The sequence below is a fragment of the Cucurbita moschata genome, unplaced genomic scaffold (assembly GCF_002738365.1).
Source record: "Cucurbita moschata cultivar Rifu unplaced genomic scaffold, Cmos_1.0 Cmo_Scf00059, whole genome shotgun sequence".
In the NCBI taxonomy this organism is placed as follows: Eukaryota; Viridiplantae; Streptophyta; class Magnoliopsida; order Cucurbitales; family Cucurbitaceae; genus Cucurbita; species Cucurbita moschata.
Window position 1 is genome coordinate 822,109 of NW_019268575.1, and position 9,963 is coordinate 832,071.

General features: G+C 40.2%; 1 non-coding gene across 1 annotated transcript; it reads left to right on the forward strand.

Moving 5' to 3' along the window:
- The first annotated feature begins 7,708 nt into the window (after positions 1–7,708).
- On the forward strand, positions 7,709–7,814 carry LOC111436731. Its single transcript, XR_002709319.1, has one exon. It is a non-coding gene; the product is annotated as a Plant small nucleolar RNA R71 (small nucleolar RNA).
- Positions 7,815–9,963: the final 2,149 nt, after the last annotated feature.

The window sequence follows — 9,963 nt, forward strand, 5'->3', positions numbered from 1 at the left end:
AAAAAAAAAAAAAAAAAAAAAAAAAAAAAAAAAAAAAAAAAAAAAAAAAAAAATCGTTGCCTTAAGAGATTTGAACTCTTACGGGAAAACCTCATGTATTTAGTAGGCACACGCCTTCACCACTCGATCAAAGTAACAATCTATGATGAATGATTGATGGCGAGAGCATGCAAGACTTGTGCATCTACAAGGACTATTAAACATGTATCATTGTCACTATTTTATGTATTAATACCGTCTCAAAACAGTGTATTTATTTGTAAAATAACTTCCATGGACACGTATTGTACATTTCAAATTCTTAATGTATATTTTTATATTTCTAATGTCTTGAATTACTTTTGACTCATCTATTTAAAACAGGAATAATTTTATCACCGTTTTACCTGATTCAAAGTATCAAAAAGTTGATCGTTACAAAATGAGAAAGTGAGGCTTCATTCTTAAGTTCTAAAATCAACATTTATAAGAGAAGTACTTATCTGCTGTTCCTTATTGGAGAATGAGTTAATTTTATCTCCCAAGACACTGTTTTGTACCCTATTTGGTCAAATTCCCAAAATTGTAGGCTATTGAATCCACAACAAAAGTCATTACCATATTATGAAATACTAATCTGCTCTAGCCTACCCTCCATAGCCTACAAAGTAGCAAAGTAAGTTTCTAGAACTGTGAGACTTTCTGTATTGTATTCAAACGAAGACTTTCTACAATTAATGGAATATTGCTACTAAACAATTAATGGACGCTTTCGCCAATGGAGTTATTTTATAAAAAACGTACAATGAATCTTATGAGATTCTAGAAAAAATAGCATCTAACAATTGTCAATAGGCTGATGTGAGGAGCAATCCTGTAAAGAACACCTGAGAAGTACTTGAAGTTGATGCTTTGACCTATATCAAAGATCTATTAGCTTTTATTACTAATATTCTAAAAAATCTAGTATTGGTAGAAGGCTCAATGACTAATGTACCATTCCAGATTGTTGCTATAATGAGTCAAACAACAACTAAATCTTTTGTATATTATGGAGAAGAACACACTTTTGATCAATGTCCGAGTAATTCGGCTTCAATTTTTTCTATGGGGTATCAAGTTAGTTAAGCAACCCAGAAAAATAATCCCTTCTCAAATACTTATAACACACAGTAGAGAAACCATCCAAACTTCTCATGGAAGAGACAACCCTCATACAATCAACAACTATCACCTATAGCAAATTACCCTCAAGATTTTGGATTACAAAATCAAATGGCATATGGTCCTCAACAAGGCAACACCTAAGGGAAAGGAACTAACCAAGCTCAACACATACCGGAAACATCGCTTTAGGGTCTAATAAAGAAATATATGGCAAAAAAAAGATGTTATGATACAGAGTCAACAAAATCCTTGCGAAATTTGGAAGTTCAAGTAGGTCAATTAGCAACTGAGTTACGAAATAGACCTCTTGGGAAGCTATTAGCAAATACCAAAATGCCAAGAAGAGAGGAAAATGAGCAATGTCAAGAAATAAAATTGAACAGTAAGAAATACCCAACAAGGTATGTGAAATTAAGAAAATATGCAATATTCATCACTAAAGACAGTTGGCATATAGTAGAGAAAGCTGAAAAGTGCTAAACAGAAGACGCACAACAAAAATTATGCACAAATAGTGTCGTTTTCTAAAACACAAACAACAATCAGCAGTGAAAAAGAGGTCATAACATACATACCAAAACCTCATTTTCTACCAAGAATGAAAAGAAAGAAGGAGGAAGGCCACTCTAAGAAGTTCATTGATATATATTTGGAAATTCATTTAAACATACCATTAGTGAAAGCTGCGAAACAATTGACAAATTATGTCAAATTCTTTAAGGATATTTGTTGACTCTCGCAATTTGGAGAAAAATGTCGACGAAAAACTGGCCGAAGGTTTCTTCGAAAGAAAAAATAGCGGAAGTAAAAGGAGAGAGGGAGAGCTTCGCTGAGATTTGCTGGAGATATATTATTTTTCTTCCGTTGAATTGTTTAAATAACAAATTTAATTACAAAAATAGAAAAACTAACTACGCAACAATAGAAAAGTGGGCAAAGACTTCTCCCAAGTTGGCCAAAAAAATGTCAGCTAGAATGAGGCTCTTCCATTGGCGTGAATTCAGAAATTTTAAGAATAAAAAACAACCTAACTAAATAAGGAACATGGTTTTTATTTAACAATCTTCTCCTCTTATTATTTGAACTCCGATCTTTGAGCGTAGTTCTTCAAATTTTACCCGCGCCAGGGACTTGGTGAGAATGTCTCCAAGTTGTTCCTCTGTTCGGATGAAATCAATCTTGATGAGCCCTCAATCTGCACATTCTCGAATGTAGTGGAATTTGATTTCTATGTGCTTGCTCCGGTCGCGCAAAACTGGATTTTTGATCAGGGAGATCGTAGCTTTGTTGTCTACATATGACATTGGTGGATCGCTTTCTCTCCCGATGAGTTCTTCCATTAGTCGCGCAAGCCAGACCCCTTGTGTTGCTGCCATCGAAGCAGCGATGTATTCTGCTTCGTAGGAAGACAAAGCAACTACCTTCTGTTTTGTTGATTGCCAGCAGATCGCGCCGCCTGAGAGAAAGTAGATCATTCCGCTGGTGCTCTTATGATCATCAACGTCACCGGCCATGTCACTATCACTGTAGCCGACCAGCTAGAGTTTCTCCTTTTCGCTCCCTACGCAGTATCTTACACCCCAGCCTCTGGTTCTGGCTACATAGCGCAGGATGCGCTTGACAGCCACTAGATGCTCCTCCCTAGGTGCTTCCATAAACCTGCTCATATATTCAACAGAATAAGCAAGATCAGGACGAGAGTTTACCAGATAGCGCAGACTCCCGACAATGTCACGGCAATTGGTGGAGTCGACTGTCATCGTAGTGCCGGCCTTCCTTAGTTGGAGTCGAGCCTCCATTGGCGTCCTTGTAGGATTACTGTCCACAAGCCCAGTTGTGTCCAGCAGCTTCTTCGCGTATGCACTTTGGCAGATGGAGATGCCGGTAGAATTCTGTTGCACTTCGATGCCGAGGTAGTAGCTGAGAACGCCGAGATCGCTCATCTCGAAGTTCTTTGACATCTCCTTCTTGAACCTTCTGAGGACTTCCATGTCGCCTCCAGTGATTATGAGGTCGTCGACGTACACTCCCACGATCAGTCGCTGCTTGCCTGGTCGTGCGTGTACATGCCATGCTCAGAGGCACAACGTTTGAATTTCAGTGATAGTGGGGTACTGTCGAGCTTCGCGTTCCAGGCTCGTGGGGCTTGTCGAAGCCCGTAGAGTGCCTTGTGCAGGCGCAGTATCTTATCGAGGTTGTCGTTGTCCAGGAAGCCAGGTGGTTGTCGGACATAGACGGTCTCCTTCAGCTCTCCGTTAAGGAAAGCAGACTTTACGTCCATATGGTGAACCTCTCACGAGTAATGTGCCGCAATTGCCAGCAAGAAACGAATGGATTCTAACCTTACCACTGGCATAAATACCTCTTTGAAGTCCACTTCTTGCTTCTGGACATAGCCCTTCGCCACCTGACAGGCCTTGTGCTTCACAACTTCTCCTTTTTCGTTGCGCTTCAGTTTGAAGACCCATTTGAGCCCTATGGCTCGGTGTCCCGGTGGCATATCCTCCAGACTCCACGTCTGATTCTCGGTGATGAATGTCATCTCCTTCTGCATTGCCTTCAGTCAGCACGGGTTCTTTTCTGCTTCAGCGAAGGTTTTCGGTTCATCTGCACTAATGGCATGTAGATCTGCCACTTCTTCGAGCTCACGCGCTGCCAGTCCAGGTGGTTCACCTCCTCCCACTAGGTCGTCCACCCTTCGGTACCTGGCCTCCAGATCAGCATCGTGATCGGCATCCAGCGTCGAATCCGCAGTCCATGGTGTTGCGAATTCCACTGGTTCAAGGGGTGCACCTGCTGGCGGCGGTGACGGCTCCTGATGCTGGGCTCCTCCTTCTTCCAGCTCAGTGACGAGGTACTCCACCGTGAATTGATTTGAACTATGGTCTGTGCCTTGATCACGTCATTCCAATGTCAGAAGGTGCTTTCATCGTGATCGGCATCCAGCGTCGAATCCGCAGTCCGTGGTGTTGCAAATTCCACTGGTTCAGGGGGTGCACCTGCTGGCGGTGGTGACGGCTCCTGATGCACCTGCTGGCGGCGGTGAGGGCTCCTAATGCTGGGCTCCTCCTTCTTCCGGCTCAGTGACGAGGTACTCCACCGCGAATTGATTTGGACTATGGTCTGTGCCTCGATCATGTCATTCCAATGTCAGAAGGTGCTTTCGTCGAATACGATGTCACGAGACATGTGAGAGAAAAGTTTAAGTGCCCGTACCTTGTGTGCCACCTCCAAGATACCTCTTCGGTCTTGGCCGAGAGGCTGACGGGTTGCTCTATCTCTAACTCCAAGATGTAAAGACGGTTTGTCGTGCGCCGAGTGACACAATCGCGCTTTCGAAGGCAGCGGACTAGCGATTGTGCGGCACTCACTTTCCAACGACAAGTGAGCTTAAGCCAATTTGTTCTTGCGTCGCCTACGGCCAAGCGACGTATGATCGAGCCTCTAGCCTCGGTTTTAAAAGAAGGTTTTAGAAAACGAGGAGAGAGAGAGATTTTAGAAAGAGACGTTATATAAGCAAGCAAGAGAAAGATAACAACGGCTTAGCATATATAACCTTGGGTAGGGAGAAATTGACAACTAGTCATATCCCCCTATAGTACATTCTGAGCCATTTTAAGTCTGGCAGGCCTAGACGATATTTTTGAGGCGTCATACGTCTTAGAATTACAAAGAAAAAATACTAGAATGAAAAGACATGACAAGGGTTTGGCTTGTCATGGGCATGCGGCCATGGGCGACATGCCCTGGACGAGCATGACCGTGACACCGAGCATGCATGAGCAACCGTCGTTGATTATTGCAGATTTTGAGTAGTCCGCACTCGATGGAAATGAAGCAGCCTGTTTCATCGAGTTGACCCAGGCTTACAAGGTTAGCCTTGAGCCTCGGGATGGAAGTAGACATCGGTCGGCTTGCGGTGCTTGCCTCCCTTGCTGACGAATAGGATGGTGTCGCGCCCTCCGATCTCGACGACGGACCATAACACCATATGGTTTGTTTCTCCTGTGTCGAGGATCCATCGTCGATGCTCGTGTTGCTCGTCCTCCAGTTGGTGGCACCTTTTGCTACGCCCAGCTGGAGCTCTTTCTCGAGTTCGACGTCGTCGTTGATTACCTCCACCATCCATGGATTTGGAATCAAGATTGGGGACGGCATGCACTTTACCATGAAGAGAGATGGCTCGTCCCTCCTCAGATTAAGCCACATAGGCCGGGCTTCTTACCGCCTTTGCGGCTTGAGGATTCCCGCACACGTTGTACACCGACCCGATGGGATTTGATTCCATCCCAAGCCGATTTGCGAGGTACGCTGCTTGGTGGAAAGAGACACACCAACATCTCTCTGGGGGGGCACAGATCGTCGTAATATGGCGGCGAACGCCAGTCGCCTCCCGGATACTCGATTGTTTCTCCTTCCAATGGCTCGAGAGTGTGCCATAATCCTTGCGCCTATGCCTATAGGTTGACGCGCATCAAACAAGGCCCACTCATTGTAGTTGGACCTTGTCAACAATCGGGTATTGAACGATGGCGGTCGATGTCTCGCTTTGTTCACTCTCGCTCAACAACAACTCGACGCCCGTCATCACGGCGTCGGCGTGGATGAGTGAGTGAGTCTGCCCGCAAGATGGATCTCACGATGTGTGTATTTCCGCGCTTTGCATTTTCTTCTACTCGAATCTGAGACCTGTGTGTTGTTAGGTCAACGCTCTAACCACTTGAGCTATTCAACTTGACTGTTGATGAGATTGGCTCTTCTGTAATGGTATACTACCGATTGCTTCAACCTGGCTCTGATACCACTTGTTGACTCTGGCAATTCAGAGGAAAATGTTACGAAAAAGTGGCCGAAGGTTTCTTCGAAATAAAAAATAGCGGAAGTAAAAGGAGAGAGGGAGAGAGATTCGCTGAGATTTGCTGAAGACTCGTATATTATTTTTATTCAGTTGAATTGTTTAAATAACAAATTTAATTACAAAAATAGAAAAACTAACTACACACAAATATAAAAGTGGGCGAACACTTCTCCCAAGTTGGCCAAAAAAAAATGGCAGCTAGAATTAGGCTCTTCCATTGTCGTGAATTCAGAAGTTTTAAGAGTAAAAAACAACCTAACTAAAAAATAAGAAACATGACTTTTATTTAACAATATTCTCACTGATCGAAGAAAATTTTAAGAATTTAAGGTGTTAGCGTTGTTGAATGAAGAGTGTAGTGCAATACTGAAAAATAAGATCCACTGCACTATACATTTAGCGGGATCTCGTGTTTCAATATTGCACTACACTCTTCATTTAGTGCCACTACCTTGAATTCTTCAAACTTTCTTCCACTGGTGAGCACATCCTTCAAGATTTTTACATAATTTGGCATTTGCTTCAAAACTTTCACTAACGGTATTTATATATGAATTTCCTTCTGAATATCTATAAACTTATCAAAGCGGCTTCCTCCTTCTTTCTTTTTATTATTTGTGAAAAATTTGGTGTTGGTGTGTATGTTCTGTTTTCTTGTCCATTGTTGGCTACTGTTTGCATTTAGGAGACTACACAGGTTCTATACAATTTTTGCGATGCTCTTTCTCTACAGCAGTTTTTGCATAATTTTTGTTATACTCTTTCTATACAACAACTTCTTGAGAGTGACTATTAGCGTGTTTTTTAATTTTTTATCCCCTGCTTAGTATTTCTTTCCCACTTCTCAACTCTATTGCTTGACATTCTCTTTGCCTTCTCTTTTTGGTGTTTCGGCGTCTGTTGGCAGCTTCCCAAGAGGTCTATTTCGTAACTCAGTTGCTAATTAACCTACTTGAATTTCCAAATTTTGCAATAATGCTTGCTGAATTTGTATCGCAACATCACTTTTGGCCATATATTATTTTATTAGGCTCTCGAGAGATGTTCCTGATGTGTGTTAAGCTTGACTAGTTCCTTTCCCTTGGGTGGTGGCTTGTTGAGGATCATATGCCAATTGATTTGTAATCTAGAACGAGGGTAATTTGCTTTAGGTAGCATTTGTTGGTTTTATAAGCATTATCCCTTCCATTAGAAATTTGGATGGTTTCTCCATACCGGATTTTAAGTATTTGAGAAGGGATTATTTTTCGGGTTTTCTTGACTAGCTCGATTCCGCACATAAAAATGTAAGACCAGATTTCTTGGACATTGATCAAAAGTGTGTTTGTCTCCACAATATATTCAAGATTCAGGTGTTGTCTAGGTCATTACTACAACAGCTTGGGTCATTACTAAAGCAGCTTCGACTGGTGCTTTGGTCACTAAGCCTTGTCAAAATGCTAGATTTTGTAGGATATTATTCATCGAAGCTAATTGAGCGTTGATAAAAGATAAAGCCTCAACTTCAAGTACTCCTCGGATCTTCTTCCCTAGATTGCTCCTCACATCAGCCCATTGACAATTATTGGATTTATTCTTTCTAGGATCTCATATGCTTCATTGCATGTCTTTGACAAAATAGCTCAATTAGCAGAACCATCCACCACTTGTTTAGTAGAAATATTCAATCCATTGTAAAAAGTCTTCATTTGTATAAAATGAGGTAATCCATGGTGAGAACACTTTCTAAGCATTTCCTTGAATATTTCCCAAGCTTCACTTAATGTCTCATCTTCCAATGTTTGAAAAGTAACAATCTCATTTCTGAACCGTGCGTTTCTAGTGGTTGAAAAATACTTTATCAAAACTTTTTCTGCTAGACTATTCCAAGAGTCAATTGTTTCCGATGCTAAAGTATTCAACCATGACTTAAAACCATCCCTCAAAGAATAAGGAAATAAACTCAATCTAATCACATTTTGGTCGACTCCTTGGAATCTAAATGAGTCACTAACTCCAAAAAATGCATTTAGATGTAGGTGTGGATCTTCAGACGGTAGTCCATGAAATTTTTCAATGGTTTGCAACATTTGAAATATCACAAAATTTAGCTCAAAAGTGGTTGCCTACATTTCGGGTCTAATAATGCATGGATCTCTTCCAAAACTAGGTGTGCGTGTGCTCGGATCACTCTTTCTTTGTCATCTACTAAGTATAGCATTACTAGTAGTTCTCTTTTGGTTAGCCATCACTATTGGATTTTCAAACTCCCAATTCTGTTGAGCTCCAAGTTCTATTTGTTGTATGTTCTAGTATACCATTTTCACTTGCTCCCTCAAACCTTCAGCTTAAGGTCCTCTCTATTTTGGGATCAAAAATAAATTCCAAATTCTTAGGTTGGTTCATACATAGAATTCTGCAGCAGTAGAAAATTAAGCTTACTACGGCTTCTTTTTGCTTCAACTCACGAAAATCTACAACAAGTAAAATAACAAAATTAGGTTTCACAGTAACGACGCCAAAAACTTGATCACTTGAGGGTGTATATAATAAGATGATGTAAAATTCACAAGAATAAGTGCAAGTATACACTATAACAAGTAGCAAGTAATAAGTAAATCATTATGTAACATGGGAACACAATGTTATGTCAACGAAGATAATTTGTTTGAAGATCCATCATAGCAAAATCATTTTACACCAAATGCTGAAATATTTCTTTGACATTTGCTGCAGTGCAGATTAGAAGGAAAAAACTAATAACATATGTAACAAGAAACAAGGAAAGACGAATAAAAAATTTGCTTCAAAACTGCGGTCAAAGTAGCAGATTGCTGAAAAGAAAGAAAGATAAGTAAAAAAAAGGAGTTTTCTATCTACACATATTTCAATTTGATTTGAACTACTTAGAAACACTTGCACCCATGTACTACTTAGTTATTTTGTTGTCTATACACGAAGTTTTCTTCATGCATGTGCCATGATAACTTTTTTGCTTGAACTAATTAGGCGTATAGATCAAAGCACTGCACCCATTATGTGTACCCATTGTTATTTTGAGCAAGAGTTAGTAGTCATGGGCATATTACCGAAGGTAACATTCTTGAGAAAAAAGAATTAATGAGACCAGAGGTGAATTTCCTTAAAAGATATAACTAAAAAAAATGAAATTAAAACTCAAATTTAAAGGAGTCTTCATCAAAGGCATCAAAGGCAAGGTGACTATCCAATCTATTATAATCTATCTTTGTCGGCTAAAATTTCCATTATTCACCAACCTTAAACCATTTTCTCAACAAACACAATAACCAAGAACTTCCACACCTCGAGCTACCACCAACCTTAGACCATTTTCTCAACAAAGACAATAACCAAGAACTTCCACACCTCAAGCTACTTTCAAGAATTATTCCACACCCACAGCAATGCTTATTAAGTTTGGATGTATTAAAACAATTCTATCACCCCATACAAAATAATAGAAAAAAATAGAATATATACAAACCCTAGACCATTCTTCTTCATCCTAAAGTTTGAACTCTCAATGCTATAAAAAAAGAAAACAAACAAATTATCCCAATTGCTCGTTGTCAGACAATCTGCATCACCAATAAAGGTGTCTGAATCGAAGGTAATGGGAATGTAAAGAGAGAGAGAGAGAGAGAGTTATCCTTATTATTCACGTGAGTTGCATAAAAAATTTGGTCATACTGAAAACTTCAGAATGCCATCAAGAGAGGTGAGCTCACAAATAATGTGTTAACCTATATAGTTCTCCTTAAAGACTTGGGTGATTTGCACCACAAATGGAGGCGCCCAAAGAATAGAGGATGACATGAAGGATTCTTGGAAGAAAAAAAATGTTATGACAAGAGAGATTTAATGAAATAAATTATGATGTCAAGTCAAAAAAGCAAATGTAAAGGGAATGATAGTCGTCATAGAAGTATTTTGAGTAACACTATGGAAGTGTTGAATGT